This window comes from Rhipicephalus microplus, chromosome 1 (genome assembly GCF_043290135.1).
Source record: "Rhipicephalus microplus isolate Deutch F79 chromosome 1, USDA_Rmic, whole genome shotgun sequence".
Lineage (NCBI taxonomy): Eukaryota > Metazoa > Arthropoda > Arachnida > Ixodida > Ixodidae > Rhipicephalus > Rhipicephalus microplus.
This window is the reverse complement of record NC_134700.1, coordinates 85,107,588-85,125,760: the sequence shown is the minus strand read 5'-3', so window position 1 is coordinate 85,125,760 and position 18,173 is coordinate 85,107,588. Positions and strand designations below refer to the sequence as shown.

General features: G+C 50.2%; 2 non-coding genes across 2 annotated transcripts; both read left to right on the top strand.

Moving 5' to 3' along the window:
* The first annotated feature begins 5,691 nt into the window (after window positions 1–5,691).
* Window positions 5,692–5,764, top strand: TRNAT-CGU (transfer RNA threonine (anticodon CGU)). The gene has a single exon. It is a non-coding gene; the product is annotated as a tRNA-Thr (tRNA).
* A 419-nt stretch (window positions 5,765–6,183) lies between these two features.
* Window positions 6,184–6,256, top strand: TRNAT-CGU (transfer RNA threonine (anticodon CGU)). The gene has a single exon. It is a non-coding gene; the product is annotated as a tRNA-Thr (tRNA).
* Window positions 6,257–18,173: the final 11,917 nt, after the last annotated feature.

The following is an 18,173-nucleotide window of genomic DNA, read 5'->3' as shown; positions in this document are numbered from 1 at the left end:
CAAAGAAAGGGCCGCTGCTCAACTAGAGACCCGGGTTCAGCTACCAAATGAGAAGGTTGGAATTTTCACAGAGGAGATGACCCGCCTATTTCGTCACGCTGACCCAGACATGCCTGAGGAGAAGAAAGTTCGTTTCCTCATGCGAGGGGTCAAACAGGAGCTCTTCGCGGGACTAATGAGGAATCCACCGAACACCGTCCAAGAATTTGTATCCGAGGCGACCACCATCGAAATAACCCTTGACATGCGCACCAGACAGTATAATCGTCGCCTGACTCCAGAATGCGCTGCGGCTCAAACCAGTGACTCCGAAAACCTGCGTGAAACGATCCGAGCGATCGTGCGGGAAGAGCTGCGCAAACTGTTGCCTTCGGCGCACCCTCAAGTGGATTCGATCGCCGACATTGTGCGAGAAGAAGTTCGGCAATCACTTTGAATTCCCCAAACACTGCGGCCCGAGCCAGAAACTATGAGCTACTACGCCGCTGCAGTGCGCCACAACGCTCCTCCCCGTCCATGCCAAAACGCCGCCCCGTCGCACTTCCGTCGCCAGACACCACCGCCGCCACCACCCCCAACGACGACCTACCGTTCACCAGCGGGTCAGCGCAGTGCGCCGAGGAAAACCGACGTTTGGCGCACCCCTGACCACCGCCCACTGTGCTACCACTGCGGCGAGGCCGGGCACACTTACCGCCGTTGCCAGTACCGACAGATGGGACTGCGTGGCTTCGCCGTCGATGCACCACGTCCGCAGCCAGGGAACGGCCACGTGACATCGCCGACTACCTGACAGGAACTCAATGGACACCCCGAAGTCGTTCCCGTTCGCCGTCGCCCAGCCGCTGCTTGTCACCGCACCCCCGGCAGTACTCCGGCCCAACGCGGGGCCGGTCTCCTAGCCCGTATCCGGGAAACTAAGGGCAGCAACCGGTGGAGGTGCGGTTGCTGTGCGACCAACTACCGAAGATCCTCCGACGACGACGACGACGCGACGGAGCTTTCCGAACACAATGCCAACCAGGCAAAGCCCTGACGGCGAAAGCTCACTTACCGTAGGTGGCCTGAAGACGCAACATAGAAGCAGCGGATCAAGCCGTCGCAGCCGTGACCCGACGCCACGCGCTAACTGTAATGCGAGACGGCGAACTAGCGACATCGACGTTCTTATTGACGACCACAGTGTGACCGCTCTCGTCGATACTGGAGCCGACTATTCTGTCATCAGTGGGTCGTTCGCCGCGAAGTTAAAGAAAGTTAGGACAGCTTGGAAAGGCCCTGAAATCCGCACAGCCGGAGGTCATCTTGTAACGCCTGCAGGAATCTGCACAGCGAGAGTCACCATTAACGGCCGTATTTATCCTACAGACTTCGTAGTCCTAAAGCGTTGCTCGAGAGATGTCATCCTTGGCATGGACTTCTTATGCCTCCATGGTGCTGTCATTAACCTAAAAACAAAATCGATAACGTTATCCACAGAAGAAGCACTACCACCGCGCACGCCGTCAGGACACCATGCCTTGAATGTGCTAGAAGTACAAGTCACCATTCCGCCTCGCTCAAGCGTCATTATTTCAGTCGGCGCTACTAAATCGCCTGACTTGAAAGGCGTCGTTGAAGGCAGTCAGCATCTGTTGGTCACCCGAAATATTTGCGTCGCAAGAGGAATAGCAGAGCTGCGGGGAGGAAAAGCAATGGTTATGCTCACAAATTTCAGCAATGAGTACAAACATGTGTACAAAGGAACAACGGTCGCATACATCGAAGAAATTGTCAAAGCCACCAGTGCTTTCGCCCTCGCCGATTCTGCGGAACCTGCTCAGAGGAACCAAGCCCCTCCCATAGCTTTCGACGTCAATCCCAGACTACCGAACGATAAGCAAGAACAGCTCAAGGCCCCTGCAATACGAAGATTGCTTTTCGTCGTCATCGAAAATTCGGCAGACCCCAATCACGAAACATCGCATCATAACCGAAGAAAATGCCAGACCACTCCGTCAGAGTCCGTACAAGGTTTCGACGCGAGAACGTGAGGCCATGAAGAGACAAGTTGATGAAATGCTGCGGGATGACATTATCCAGCCGTCCAAGAGTCCATGGGCATCCCCCGTGGTGTTAGTGAAGAAAAAGAATGGGATCCTACGTTTCTGCGTCGATTATCGCCGCCTGAACAAAATCACAAGAAAGGACGTGTATCCTCTCCCACGAATAGACGACGCACTTGATCGGCTCCATAACGCCAAGTACTTTTCGTCAACGAACCTCAAGACTGGCTATTGGCAAATTGAAGTCGACAAAAGAGACCGAGAGAAGACGGCGTTTATAACACCGGACGGCCTCTTCGAGTTTAAGGTGATGCCCTTCGGCCTTCGCTCAGCGCCTGCAACTTTTCAACGCGTTATGGATACAGTACTGGCAGGATTGAAGTGGCAAAATTGCCTTGTGTACTTGGACGACGTCGTCGTGTTTTCTTCGAGTTTTGACGAGCATCTTCGGCGCCTTGAAGCTGTACTTCAAGCCATCAAGACGTCCGGACTCACACTGAAGCCAGAAAAGTGCAGATTTGCGTATGAGTAGCTCTTGTTTCTGGGACACGTTATCAGCAAGTTTGAAGTTCGTCCCGATCCACGGAAAACAGCCGCCATCTACTACTTCCCGCCGCCCACTGACAAGGCCGTGGGCTGATTTCTGGGCCTGTGCGCCTATTATAGGTGGTTCGTGGAAAACTTCGCCCGCATCGCCGATCCTCTCACTAACCTTACCAAAGCCGACGTGGAGTTCAAGTGGGAAACGCCACAGGAACACGCTTTCCAGGAGCTTAAACACCGCCTCCAGACGCCTCCGTTACTTGCCCATTTCGACGAATTTGCCGAGACAGAAATACATACTGACGCAAGCAGCGTAGGTCTTGGCGCCGTTCTTGTGCAGAGGGCTGACGGACTTGAAAGGGTTATTAGTTACGCCAGCCGATCGCTATCCAAAGCAGAAGCAAATTATTCCACAACAGGAAAGGAGTGCCTCGCCATCATCTGGGCTACGTCGAAATTTCGCCCCTACCTCTACGGCAGGCCCTTCAAAGTTGTGAGCGACCACCACGCCTTGTGTTGGCTAGCCACCTTGAATGACCCTTCAGGTCGCCTCGCAAGATGGAGCCTGAGACTTCAAGAGTATGACATTACTGTCATTTACAAGTCCGGCAAAAAACACTCTGACGCCGACTGTCTCTCTCGTGCGCCTATCGACCAACCGCTACCCGACGACCCGGATGACGAGTACTTCTTGGGAACGATAACTGCCGACAACTTCGCTGAACGACAGCGGGTCGATCCGGAACTTAAGGCCCTAATAGAATACCTCGAAGGCAGGACCACCGAATTCCCGAAGGTATTCAAGCGCGCACTTGCGTCGTTCTTTCTACGAAACGGTCTTCTACAAAAGAAAAACTTTTCACCGCTTCGAGCTAAGTACCTCCTCGTGGTGCCTTCAGCTCTGCGACCAGAACTCCTGCAGGCCCTGCACGACGATCCGACGGCAGGGCACCTCGGTGTTTCTCGCACGCTCGCGAGGATACAAGAAAGGTACTACTGGCCACGTCTTACCACCGACGTCACTCGGTATGTGAGGACATGGCGGGACTGTCAGCGACGCAAGACACCGCCGACAAGGCCAGCGGGACTTCTGCAGTCAATTGATCCACCTTGCCGACCTTTCCAGCAGATTGGTATGGACCTACTGGGGCCGTTCCCGACATCGACTTTCGGAAACAAGTGGATCGTGATAGCTACCGACTACCTCACCCGCTACGCCGAGACAAAAGCCCTGCCAAAAGGCAGTGCATCCGAGGTAGCTAAGTTCTTCGTCGAAGATATCGTCCTACGTCACGGCGCCCCGGAGATCCTTATCACCGACAGAGGAACGGCATTCACTGCCGACTTAACTCAAGCGATCTTGGCATACAGCCAAACAAACCATCGCCGGACCACAGCGTACCACCCACAGACCAACGGCCTCACCGAGCGGCTTAACAAGACGATCGCCGACATGCTGTCAATGTACGTCGATGTCGAACACAAGACGTGGGACGCCATTCTTCCGTATGTGACCTTCGCATACAACACGGCGGTGCAGGAGACGACGCAGATATCTGCATACAAATGGGTCTACGGAAGGAGCCCGGCAACGACGCTCGATGCCATGTTACCCAACGTCACCGACGAATAAAACCTCGATGTGAGCGAGTACCTTCAACGCGCCGAAGAAGCCCGACAAATTGCGCGTCTCCGTATCAAGAATCAACAGACGACCGACAGCCACCGTTACAACCTTCGACGACGCTTCGTGGAATACCAGCCCGGTGAACGTGTTTGGGTGTGGACGCCGATACGCCGACGTGGACTAAGTGAAAAGCTTCTGCGACGGTACTTCGGGCCGTACAGGGTGGTTCGACGTCTCGGCCCACTTGATTACAAGGTTGTCCCCGACGGCATCACGAACTCTCAACGACGCCGATCGCGACATGAAGTCGTACATGTCGTGCGCCTGAAGCCGTTTCATGCGCGTTAACAAACTGAAACAGTGTTTTTTGTATTATAGTTGTATCTTAATTTGTTCATTGTACTTTCTAGCATTATTATTGTACCTTCATCTTTAGTTAAAGCATCGGGACGATGCATTTTTTTCAGAGGGGGCAATGCTACGTTCCATTTCTCAAGTTTTTGTTATCGTCTCAAAACACCACACCATTCTCAGCGCGAACCGCGGCTGCAGTTTTCGAGAAGGTTCCGGACTGTAGTAGATCATTTCGATAAGATCACGCCCACTGTACGAACGGTACAGATTGTTCTGGAACCTACGCCGCCGCCAGCGATAACGCTAGAACATTCGACGGCAAGAATATAAATGCCGACGCGCTTCGCCGCTTGTCAGTTGTTGATCGAAGGCCGACGCTCCGTTCGCCGCTATCAGTCCGACACTGCGATCTGTGCGAGACTGCTGCTGTAATTGGACTTTCCGTTTACCAGGCACAGGTTCGCCCAAATAAACAGTTAAATCCCAACACGAAGTCTCCTGTCTTCGGCCACGTCACGACCCCATGACAATATATATGTCAATACATACATGACATATATATATGTATATATACATATATATACATGACAATATATAAATGGCGCTGACTGTCGCTCCTACTTCTAAATTCACAGATAAACCAAAAAAGTGGATGGAGGGAGGGCCGCTGTGAAAGCTCAGTGGTTAGAGCATCGAACGCGTAATTCGAAGGTCGTAGGTTCGATTCCTGCTCACAGTTGGTAATTTTTTCATCCACTTTTCTTTCTTCTTATTTATATTCCATTGATTTTAATAACTTCCCCTGTACATTCCTTGGCATTACTGTCTGTTATATCTCAATAATATTGTGTTAAAAACACGGAAAAACGAGCCCTTAGGTATACGCTTCTTTCCCTTATTTCATTGAACGAGGGTCTCGTACTGGCAGACTTGGTGTGTTTAGGTTGTATAAGAGGGACAATTAATCAGCTGCCCGCTCATATTAAGTTCACGTGCTACATCACGCCAAACATGCGCATAAGAGTGTTTTCACACTCGTTATTTGGCTTATAGATTGCGCTGACTGTCGCTCCTACTTCTAAATTCACAGATAAACCCAAAAAAGTGGATGGAGGGAGGGCCGCTGTGATAGCTCAGTGGTTAGAGCATCGAACGCGTAATTCGAAGGTCGTAGGTTCGATTCCTGCTCACAGTTGGTAATTTTTTCATCCACTTTTCTTTCTTCCTATTTATATTTCATTGATTTTAATAACTTCCCCTGTACATTTCTTGGCATTACTGTCTGTTATATCTCATTAATATTGTGTTAAAAACACGGAAAAACGAGCCCTTAGGTATACGCTTCTTTCCCTTATTTCATTGAACGAGGGTCTCGTACTGGCAGAATTGGTGTGTTTAGGTTGTATAAGAGGGACAATGAATCAGCTGCCCGCTCATATTAAGTTCACGTGCTACGTGACGCCAAACATGCGCATAAGAGTGTTTTCACACTCGTTGTTTGGCTTATAGATGGCGCTGACTGTCGCTCCTACTTCTAAATTCACAGATAAACCCAAAAAAGTGGATGGAGGGAGGGCCGCTGTGATAGCTCAGTGGTTAATAAAGAAAAAAAAAGCTGTGATAGCTCAGTGGTTAGAGCATCGAACGCGTAATTCGAAGGTCGTAGGTTCGATTCCTGCTCACAGTTGATAATTTTTTCATCCACTTTTCTTTCTCCTTATTTATATTCCATTGATTTTAATAACTTCCCCTGTACAATCCTTGGCATTACTGTCTGTTATATCTTATTAATATTGTGTTAAAACACAGAAAAACGAGCCCTTAGGTATACGCTTCTTTCCCTTATATATATATATATATATATATATATATATATATATATATATATATATATATATATATATATATTGTAAGATGGCGTCGAGAACACTCGAGACTCTCCTTTTATTTACTCGAGTATGTGCCCCACAACCTAAACTTGACTGGTGATGATGAGTATTTACAGATGAAAAGATGGGACGCATAAATAATGCTCACACTTATTTTCTCCGCGCACTTGAGCGGCCGGCCCGGCCGAGACTTAGGCGGGAAAGGTACGGCGCACAAAGGGTTTAAGACGTGGAACGTGTACAATCTCAGAGGCACGGTAACGACGGTCTGAGGGACCCTCGACGAGAGTGACAAGGTAATTGACCGGAGATGTTCTTTCACAAACAACGTAAGGTCCTACAAAGCGAGACTGAAACTTTTCACACAATCCGGGTGTGCGAACAGGCGTCCAAAGTAGTACTTCATCTCCAGGACTGAAGGTGATGTCTCGACGAAAGCTGTCATAGCATTGCTTGCGGTCTTCTTGACTGGCTTCCGTGTTGAGTTGAGCACATTGCCGTGCCTCAGCAAGCCTTGAGACGAAATGTTCTGGCTTAGTCGTCGTCGTTTTTGTCATTACATTGAAGAAAGAGGCGTCAATGGTGAATGCCGGCGCACGACCATAGACGAGGAAGAAAGGTGAATACCCGGTGGTTCATTGAACAGCGGTATTGTGTGCAAATGTTACGAACTGCAAGATTTTGCCCCAATTATCGTGGTTCGGTCCGATGTACATGGATATCATGTCGATTAGAGTCCGGTGGAATCGCTCTGTTAGCCCATTTGTCTGCGGGTGGTAAGCGGATGTGGTCTTATGAAGTGTGCCACAAGTTTTTAGAATTTCGTCAAGAATTGTCGACATGAAGGCCTTGCCCCGGTCACTCAACAACGTGCGAGGTGCACCATGACGCAACACAATGGCTTATAAAAAGAAAACGGCAACGTCTGAGGCGGAGCTAGTGCGTAGAGGAGCGGTCTCCGCGTATCGTGTGAGGTGGTCGATGGCTGTGACGATCCAGCGGTGGCCCGCTGGCGTTACGGGAAGTGGCCCGACGAGGTCTATTCCGACAACGGCAAAAGGTGTGTCGGGACATGGAATGGGTTGTAATAAGCCAGCAGGAGCTGAAGTTGGTCGTTTCCGGCGTTGACAAAGTGCGCAAGAAGCGACATAATTAGCCACAGAGGTAGAAAGACCAGGCCAGAAGAAACGGCTCCTAACGCGGTTCTAGGTATTTTCAAATCCCAAGTGTCCAGCTGATGGGTCGTCATGATGCTTCGAGAACTTGTTTTCGCAGCGAACGGGGAAGCACTGGCACCCATCGATGCCCACCCGCATTGTAAGTATAGTGCTGCAGGACATTGTTATCTAGCTTGAACAGCCGTAGCTGACGACGTAGCCTGGCATTAGGTGAAGAAGGCGAGCCATTCAAGTATACGATGATGCGGTTACAGTAGGGGTCGTCACGTTGGTGCGCGGCAAACTGGGCGCTGTTGTTTAAAGGTAGCGACCCAGCAACTGCCAGGGGTGATAACGTGAAGTGAACAGCAAGCCGCTTGATCACCTGAGGGGCATTCAGGATGCGTGGTTGGAGATGAAAGTGGCAGAGGGCAGCGAGAGAGAGCGTCGTCATCCTGATGCTGTTTGCCGGACCTGTACACAACGTCAAAAGTGTACTCTTGCAAACGCAGTATCCAGCGACCGAGGCGCCCAGACAAATTCTTCAGCGAGGACAACCAGCATAGGGCATGGTGGTCGGTAACCACAATAAAGTGGCGTACATACAGATAAGGTCAAAATTTCTGGATGGCCCAAACGACAGCGAGACATTCCTGCTCTGTTATCGAGTAGTTCTGCTCTGCAGGTGTTAGTGCGCGGCTGGCATACGCAACTACTCTCTCACGCGCAGTGTCGTCGCGCTGGAGGAGGACAGCACCGATTCCGTGGCCGCTGGCATCTGTATGCAGGAAAGTGGGTGCACTCTCATCGAAGTGACGGAGGACGGGGTCTGATGTCAAAGCACGCTTAAGGGCTTGGAAAGCACACTCGCACTCGTCAGTCCACGTGAAATCCGTCCCTGACGTCAGAAGCTTGTGTAACGGCCCCGAAATGGCAGCAAAGTGACGGATGAAGTGGCGGAAGTAAGACGCCAGGCCCACGAAACTTCGCAGTTGTTTTTGATTGCGCGGACGTGGAAAACTAATTACGGCAGCAACCTTGTCGGCGTCGGGTCGAACGCCGTCTTTGCTGACAAGGTGACCCAATACTTTGATGCTTGTGCTGGCGAAGTGGCACTTTTTTGTATTGAGCTGTAGGCCAGCGTTCGAAATGCATGTTAGAACTTCGTCCAAACGCTTAAGGTGCTGAGAAAAAGTAGAAGAATAAATGACGATGTCGTCTAAATAACATAAACAGGTTTTCCATTTGAGACCACGTAAGACAGTATCTATCATGCGCTCAAATGTTGCTGGAGCGTTGCATAAGCCAAAGGGCATGACGTTAAATTTGTGAAGCCCGTCAGGCGTCGCAAACGCTGTTTTCTCCTTGTCTGCTTCACGCATAGGTATTTGCCAATACCCGCATCGGAGGTCGAGGCTGGAGAAATATTCTGCGCCTTGTAGGGAGTCCAGGGCATCATCTATGCGTGACAACGGATATACGTCTTTTTTCGTGATCTTATTGAGCACTCTGTAATCAACACAAAAGCGGACAGAGCCATCCTTTTTCCTAACCAACACCACAGGAGACGACCAGGAGCTGGATGAAGGTCGAATAATATCCCGTTTGAGCATGTCGGCGACGTTTTTTTCGATGATTTGCCGTTCAGCCGAAGAGAGACGGTATGGGCGGCGGCGTACAATGGAGCTGCCTACGGTTTCGATGCTGTGCTCTGCAACGGAGGTGCGGCCCAGAACTTTGCAATGTACATCAAACAAAAGGCTGTGCTTTTGGAGAAGGTCTAAGAGGTCTCTCTTTTGCTCGGCAGTGAGGTGAGGACTTATGGTGTCATTTAAGGTAACAGTAGTAGCCTTGATATTAGTAGTAGCAGACAAAGGCGGTGATTCTGCGTGAAGGGGAATCAGTGAAAAGGGCTCACTGTCAGCGAAGCAGCTCACAGCAGTGCCCTGGGGCCGCATCACTGGCGAAGAAGTTGGATTCAAGGCAGTGACCAATGCTTTACCGTCGTTAAACCGCACAAGGCCGGGTGCTATGGTAAGCCTCGCAGGTTTCGAGCGAACTGATGGAGCTATGACACGTCACCATTAACTATAGTATCCGAAGCGATCGTTAGAAGTTGTTCAACTCCTGGCGAAATGAAACAATCAGTAGCAGCAATGAAACGGAAGCTGTATGGATCGACATTCGATGAACTCTCAGTAGCTGACATTCGAATGACTCGCTGACGACACGATATGAAAGCTGATGCCGAAGAAAGGAAGTCCCATCCTAAAATTACTGTGTGAGTACACAAAGGAAGTACAAGAAACTGAATGTGGTGAATGATGCCATCTATGAAAACACGGACTGTGCAAACACTTGAAGGCTGAATAGGGACTCCATCTGCGCAACGAAGGGGAGGACCATCGTAGGGTGTCCTAACTTTTTTCAAGCGGGCACAAAAGTCTGCACGAATTACGGAAAGTGATGCGCCTGTGTCCACCAGTGCCTCTCTCTGTACACTTTCAACATACACCAATAAAACATTCGATGGGCGGTCCGCAGAAGTTTGACGCAGTTCGAAAGATGCAGCTTTTCCTCCCGAAGCTGCACTGTTCAGTTTTCCAGTTGGCGGTCGGGAATTGAAGTAGAAGGTCGGAGAGGAGAAGAAGAACGCCGCATCGGTGAAGGTGAGCGACGACGTGAGAACCGCGAACTGCCAACTGGGTCAAAGTTCTGCGGAGATGCGGAGACGGCGACCGACGTGTGCTGTTCGGATACAGCCGACGATAGGGGGGTCCAGTCGCGTAGAAGTCGTCCCGTTTAAGGTTATCGTAGCCTCGTCGTTCGTCTTGCTGACGGCGTCGGCAAAACCTTGAAATATGACCACGGATGCCGCAATAGAAGCAAGTCGGCCGCGAACTGCGCCAGGCGTTGTAAGGCTGGGAAGATGGTCGCGGTGCGAGTGAGTTGAGCGAACCATGCACTTCGGGCGCTGGTAGCTGCATTGGGCTTTGCTGGGGTGCAGGCGTCCTAGCAGCAACCTGAGCATACGTTGGCATGGCCACGGGATATGAGCTCGGGACCGGTGTGACAGTCATCGAGGCCAGGCTCTGGTGGGGCGTAGGTGTCGTTGCAGCAACGTGAGCATAACTGGGCATGGGATGTGAACTCGGAGCTGGTGTACTAGTCATCAAGGCCAGTTCCTCCCTCACGACGTCGCGCAAACTAGTAGCGGGTGGCGTCGTTCGGGTATCGAGGTGGCGAGGTGAAGCCTGTGCGTGAAGTTCCTCGCGGATGATAGAGCGGATCAGTGCACGCAGCTCTGTTGTATCATGACTTGAGCTCAGATCAGACATATCAGGTTGTACCCGAGTGGTCTGAAGCTCCTCAAGGCGCTGACGGGTAGCGACAACATCGGCTACGGTTTGAGAATTTTGCACCACAAGCGCATTAAAAGCGACAGTCGCAATTCCTTTTAGCAGGTGGCGCACACGGTCGTTTTCTGCCATATCGTTGTCGATGCGGCGGCAAAGGGCGAGAACATCTTCGATGTAAGAAGTGTAAGACTCGCCAAGGCGTTGAACACGTGCACCAAGCCTCTTTTTGGCGATATCCGAGCGCACTGATGGGTTTGCGAAATTCTGGCGGAGCTGACGTGTAAAGGCGGGCCATGTCGGAAAATCTGTGGCGTGGTTGAAAAACCACGCTTTTGCGACGCCGCTCAAGTAGAATGCAACGTGGGTGAGTTTCGCAGGCTCATCCCAGTTGTTGATAACACTCACGCGGTCATACTCCTCTACCAGTCTTCAACGCCTTCACCCGGAAGCCCTGCGAACAGCGGAGGATTCTTTTGAGGGCTGGTGACCAGGTGAGAAAGGTTTCTTGCCGGTGGGAGAGGTGACGAAGCTGGCACGCTGGACTGGGCGGCTTGCGACATTACCGGACCCAAGTCGTTTAAGCGGCGGCCTGAGCGGAGCTCCAGGGATGTGTTCTAGAAGACGCTGGGGTGTCCGAGAACGCGAGAGGACGCAGGAACCGGGCAGCACCTCCACCACTTGTAAGATGGCGTCGAGAACACTCCAGACTCTCCTTTTATTGACTCGAGTATGTGCCCCACAACCTAAACTTGACTGGAGATGATGAGTATTTACAGATGAAAAGATGGGACGCATAAATAATGCTCACAAATATATATATATATATATATATATATATATATATATATATATATATATATATATATATATATATATATATATATATATATATATATATGAATGGGAGGCTTGGCCTGGCTCATACGCCATGTCTATTCTATTCTCGCTTCTTCCTTCTTAACCTCCACCAACCATCGCTTCATACGTCACATGATTTCCCCTACCCTCCAAAGAAGGCAGGGATTACGAACAACAGAAAGTAAACAGGGAGAGGTTGAGAAGTCACAAATGTCAAAATGCACAATTGGTTTCAGGGCTTAGTGGCGTTCCGTAAACTCTGCAAACTTCAGAAAAGAGTGCAGCAGTCCGGTAAATGGGGGAGCTCTGGTGGGCGAGGCTAGCTGTGGCGTTCTAGAGAAGGTAAGTGCATCTGCAAAACTGCATTGACCATGACACGACTTGAGCAGCTTCGAGGAACGAACAAGGTTGGAAGTCCTTGTGGCATTTGAAGGTCGAATGTCGTAGGCGCCGAATTCTCTGTCGTACGTGCTGTATTCTGTGTCGCGGCTGAGACAGAATCAGTGCTTGCAGCCTGCATGTACAAGAGCTGAACTTCAACGAATTACGTCTATGCTCGTGCGTTGTACAAATGATAACGTTCAGTCTCTTTCGTAGTTTTCTATGGCGTTGGCTCCGTTAATCGCATCGTGGACGATGTTTGGATATCTGGTGTAGAAGTCTTCCTTGACGTTTCTTTCTCGGAAGATAGCTCGGATGTTGACATTGTCCTTCCTTTAGTTGGTGTCGTTTCTGACGGCCTTCCTTAAGTCGAAAATTTACTTGTGATGTCATTTTAGTTCGTCGTCGAGCTAATTCATGTAACGGCTGTAGTTGCGGAATCTGACGAGATAGTTTTCCTTTAATAACATCAGCCTGCTTTTTTGTCCAACTTGATGTCCCCAATAAATAGCGAGTACTCATTGAGGCCTCTTGATTCTTGTCAGACAAAGAAGGTTGCGGGCTAGAATTAACAGAAAGAGCTTCGTAGGTTTTTGCAACGCCGTTCTTAACGGCCAATTTCGGTTCAGAGCAATGCCTGAGAGATGATGCTTCTGAGCCTCCTGTGTTGTTTGCACTGTCGGTTGGCTGTACACTGAACATCGACACTGTAAGAGGCGTGATATCGTCACACACTACTTGAAATGTCCGTCGGTCTGCAGAACTACAGAGTTGAGTTTATCTAATGCATAAATCTGTATTGAATAGTCTGGGATCGGTCGAGTACCCGCCGAATTCCTGTGCTCTATTCCGGCTGTAGTGAGCGTGCTAGGCACAAGGTGAGCGAAGTGAGCAATCAAGGGGTCGTCTGTCCTCTGTTCGGTCCTCTGTCCTCCCGCAGCCCACTCTACCCCTCAAACTTTGTTCAGGCCGCCGGTTGCACCCACTGTCCGGCAGCATGTCGCAGATCGAGCATGCTGGCGCTGATGTTATCATCCATGCACCGCCACAAGCCGTGCCTCCTGCTTTCATTGACGGACAACAGCGTAAACCCCCGCTTTTTGCTCGTCTTTGGGGAGAAGACGTAAAAAGTTCGCTTGTTGACTACGACCGCATAAGTGCCGTTAATCGGTGGGACAAGGCCGCCAAACTGCGTTACGTCTCTTTTTATCTGACCGTAGTAGTGAAGACATGGAATTTCAACCACGTCATTGACTTACCCAACTAGGCGACCTACCAACAGCAGCTCTGACACGTTTTGGGGACACCGGCTATTCGGTCTGCTATCGCAAAGATGACCATCCATTCCGGCAATCGTACAACATCCTGGCAAATCGTACATTTCCTACATCTAGGATGTCCTTTCTGTGTGCTGATGTGTCAATTTTATCATCAGCCTGACTACATTCACTGCAGGACAACGGCCTCTCCCATGTTCCGCCAGTTAATTCGATCCTGTGCTCACTGCTGCCAATTTATACCCACAAACTTCTTAATCTCATCTGCCCACCTAACCTTCTGTCTCCCACTAACGCGCTTGCCTTCTCTGGAAATCCAGTCAGTTACCCTTAATGACAAGCGGTTATCCTGTCTACGAGCTACATGCCCGGTCCATGTCCATTTCCTCTTCTTGATTTCAACTATGATTTCCATAGCCCCCGTTTGTTCCCTAATCCACTCTGCTCTCTCCTTGTCTCTTAAGGCTACACCTACCTTTTTTCTTTCCATTTTTCACGGCGTCGTCCTCAATTTAAGCTGAACCTTCTTTGTAAGTCTCCAGGTTTCTGCTCTGTAGCTAAGTACCGGCAAGATAAAACTGTTATATACCTTCTTCTTGAGGGATATTAGCAGTCTACCTGCCATAATTTGAGAGTGCTTGCCAAATGTGCTCCACCCCATTCTTATTCTTCTAGTTACTTAAATCTCGTGGTTCGGCTCCACGGTTATTACCTGCCCTAAGTAGACATACTCTTTTAAAACTTGCCCCGCCGCGGTGGTCTAGTGGCTAAGGTACTCGGCTGCTGACCCGCAGGGCGCGGGTTCGAATCCCGGCTGCGGCGGCTGCATTTCCGATGGAGGCGGAAATGTTGTAGGCCCGTGTGCTCAGATTTGGGTGCACGTTAAAGAACCCCAGGTGGTCTAAATTTCCGGAGCCCTCCACTACGGCGTCTCTCATAATCATATAGTGGTTTTGGGACGTTAAATCCCACATATCAATCAATCTTTTAAAACTTAAAGTGCACTATTACCTATCCAGAAGCGCCGCTCTCTTCCGACGTTGTTAAACCTTACTTTCGTTTTCTGCAAATAATTTTAACACCCACATTTTTGCTCTCCTTGTCTAACTCCATAATCACGAGTTGCAATACGTCCCCTGAGTTACTCAGCAATGCAATGTCATCGGCGAAGCGCAAGTTACTAAGATGCTCTCCATTAACTCTTATCCCTAACTGTTCCCATTCTAGGCTTCTGAAAACCTCCTCTAAGCACGCGGTAAATAGCGTTGGGGGGATTGTGTCTCCCTGCCTTACAACTTTCTTGATTAGTATTCTGTTGCTTTCTTTATGAAGCACTATGGTAGCAGTTGATCCCCTCTATATTTCTTTCAGGATGTTTATATATGCTTCATCAACGCCCTCATTCCGCAGTGTCTGCATGACTGCTGATATTTCTACTGAATCAAACGCCTTCTTGTAATCAATGAAAGCTATGTATAGTGGTTGGCTATATTCTGAGCATTTCTCTATAACAAGATTGATAGTATGAATGTGGTCGATTGTTGAGTAGCCTGTTCGAAATCCTGCTTGTTCCTTTGGTTTATTGAATTCTAATGTTTCCTTTACTCTGTTAGCAATTACCTTTGTAAATAGCTTGTATACTACAGAGAGCAAGCTGATCGGCCTGTAATTCTTCAAGTCCTTGTCATCTCTTTTCTTATGAAATAAGATGATGTTAGCGCTATTCCAGGACTCTGGTACTCTTCCCGTCAGGAGACACCTCGTAAACAGGGCGGCTAGTTTTTCTAACACAATCTGTCCTCCATCTTTCCACAGATCTGATGTTACCTGATCCTCACCAGCAGCTTTGCCTCTTTGCATGCTCTCCAAAGCTTTTCTGACTTCTTCTATGATTACTGGTGGAGTGTCATCTGGGTTACTGCTAGTTCTTATAGTATGAAGGTCGTGGTAGTCCCGGCTACTGTACAGATCTCTGTAGAACTCCTACGCTATTTTAACTATTCTATGCATGTTGGTAGTTATTTTGCCTTTTTTGTCCCTTAGTACATACATCCGATTTTTGCCTATCCCAAGTTTCCTCTTCACTGCTTTGACGCTTCCTCCGTTTTTCAGAGCGTGTTCAATTTCTCTGAAGGGAGAAAGAAGAAGCCGAAGTGTGCGAACACTTCCACTACGGCTCCTGCTTTATTCAACTATTTTGCGACGCCACTTTGCGATTTCAACGTTATATTAGTGCAACGGCTTCAAGAAGACACAAGGACTCTGCCGACACAATTTCGGTGCAGTGAGTGCTTGCTTCTTGCATTTTATTTCGCCTCCGTCATCATCCCTCGCCCACCGACAGCTAGCCCTGACGAGTGTCTTCTTTGCTCTAACGTGGCGCGTGCTTGCTCGCGCGCCCCGTAGCCGCACTGTCTCGCTGAGCGATGGAGCACAAGTGACAGGGAAAGACATTGACCCTGAGGCAATCACGCCAGACCAAGGCTGGCAGACCGCCTCGTGTCACCGAGCCAAAGATGAAGGCTCCAAACGTGTGCCGTCATATAGCGCTTTTAAACGCAACGAGCACAAGCCCCGCAACAGAGAAAATGGGAAGAACAAAATTATTCGAGCAAGCCGAATGCCTCACCTACCAATGAACTGCATTATCATTAGGCTCATAGGGGGTCTTAACATCGCTAGGGTTGGCCCAACGACAATCGCTGAAGCCATTTCGACTTCGGAAGGTATCAGCCCATCGGAACAGCAAGCAGACACGCTCTGCCCCAACATTAAACAGAATATCTTAGTAGCAAGCACGCCGAAGAGAGAAAATGCTAATCGCTACGAGCGCGTTAAAGAAATCCGCATCGCTGGCAATACCTATGAAGTTAGTTCTTACGAAGCGGCACCACATTCTACATGCAAAGGCGTCATTCGAGGGATTCCCGTGCAAGACGGTTCGGCGGACATTGATGCGAAGATTGTCAACGACCGCAATCCACTAGCTTTTGCTTCCAAGCACATCGGAAGTACCACCGCAGTGATCGTGGCCTTCGATGGACATCGTGTGCCCAATTTTGTGCGATACGGATCGGTGCTACTTTAATGTACACTATACCGTAGACAGATAGATATTTGCTACGCCTGCGGTTGGCTCGGCCATCAAGCGGATGCGTGCCCGAACCCTGGAGACGTTATTTGCAGAGGCTTCAGCGTGCCGAATCCCGAAAAAGAACACCGCAGCACACCTACATGCAAGCTTTGCGAAGGAGCCGACCTCACTGCCGACAGGGAATGTAAAGGACGCTACCACATTTCATACGTGACGCGTCGACGATGATGGGAACGAGCACACTCGACGCGACACAACAGTTACGAAGCAATGAACGAGTTCAACGCAACCACTGACGACGACCAGGCCTTAAAGCTTTCTACAGACGGTCGATCTGATAGCAGCCAATCTCGGTCCCGATCCCGGAGTCGTCCCAGGAACCGCACCATGTATGTATCGAGGTCCCAGAGCCACCCTCGGACCCATTCTCGCAGCGCACGAAGTGGGACCCCAGCCATATCTATATTTCGAGGCTACTCCAGGTCCCCTTCTGGCTCACGTCACGGATCCCGTTCAAGTTCCCGGCCCGGGTCACGCTCCGGCTCCCAGTCTGGTTCCGGGCCTCACGCCGGTTCCAGGCCTCACCCCAGTCTCACCGGGGTCTCGCGTCAACGATCGCCTAGCCCATCGGCACCACCATCGTCAGGCAACGGCAACAAGAATAAGTGGGGGCCTCTCACTTGGGCGGACGCCATCCGGAGAAAAGGAAACAATACATCACAGGTAGGGTCGGATTCACTCCCAGAGCATAATACACACACCACATCTGAGATAGCGATCCTAAAGCACGAAAATGCGATGATGAAAGAAACAATACGCAAACTCAGTCGCAATTTCCGAACTAAAAACTGACAGAAACGCACGCGCTGCTACGCCCACAACCAACAATGACGACAATGCAGTCACCCCGTTGCAGGCGCAATCCATAGGCGCCGGTAACGACGACGGCGAGAGCGCACCCAAGAAACGCGCGGTCGCCTACGACCAGCCAGCTTTAAAGGCAGAGTTAGACGACATTAAGAGCACGCTATCGGCGATTAAGGAAAGCCTTCGCTTTCTTGGCGAAAGCATGGCTCTCGTGCAGTCTACCCTTTGTTACGCTTCATTTTACGCGAACCCCTTTGGGCCCAAATGCAAGACCACGGACAGCGTGCGAACGCTCCCGGGCCTGTAAACGTATCGGGGGTAGAGGCGCAGAAGTGTATGCCCAGACGCCGAGGAACCTGAGACGCTGCTGCCGCGAAGGTCGTCATGTGCTGTGCGCGAGAACGCGGTGAGCTCGTGGCTCATTCGCACCTGGCTCTTGAGTGTGGGAACGCCGGTGGTGTGATCCGTGGCGCGATCAGTCGCGTGATCGGTGGCGTGACCAGTGGCGTGGTAGGTGGTGCGAACACAAGGTGTTCCATATTTGGTCATGTCTGGAGGCGCCTGACGTCACACAAGCGTCCGGAACCCTTTAAAAACGCGCAGGGAGAGACTGGGTGAAGCAGTCTGGATTGAGACTCTGCCGGAACTCTGCTCCTCGGCTTCTTACCTTTGTTTGTAAACTTGAATGTCCACTTTGGTCTAACTATGTAGTATTAAACTCT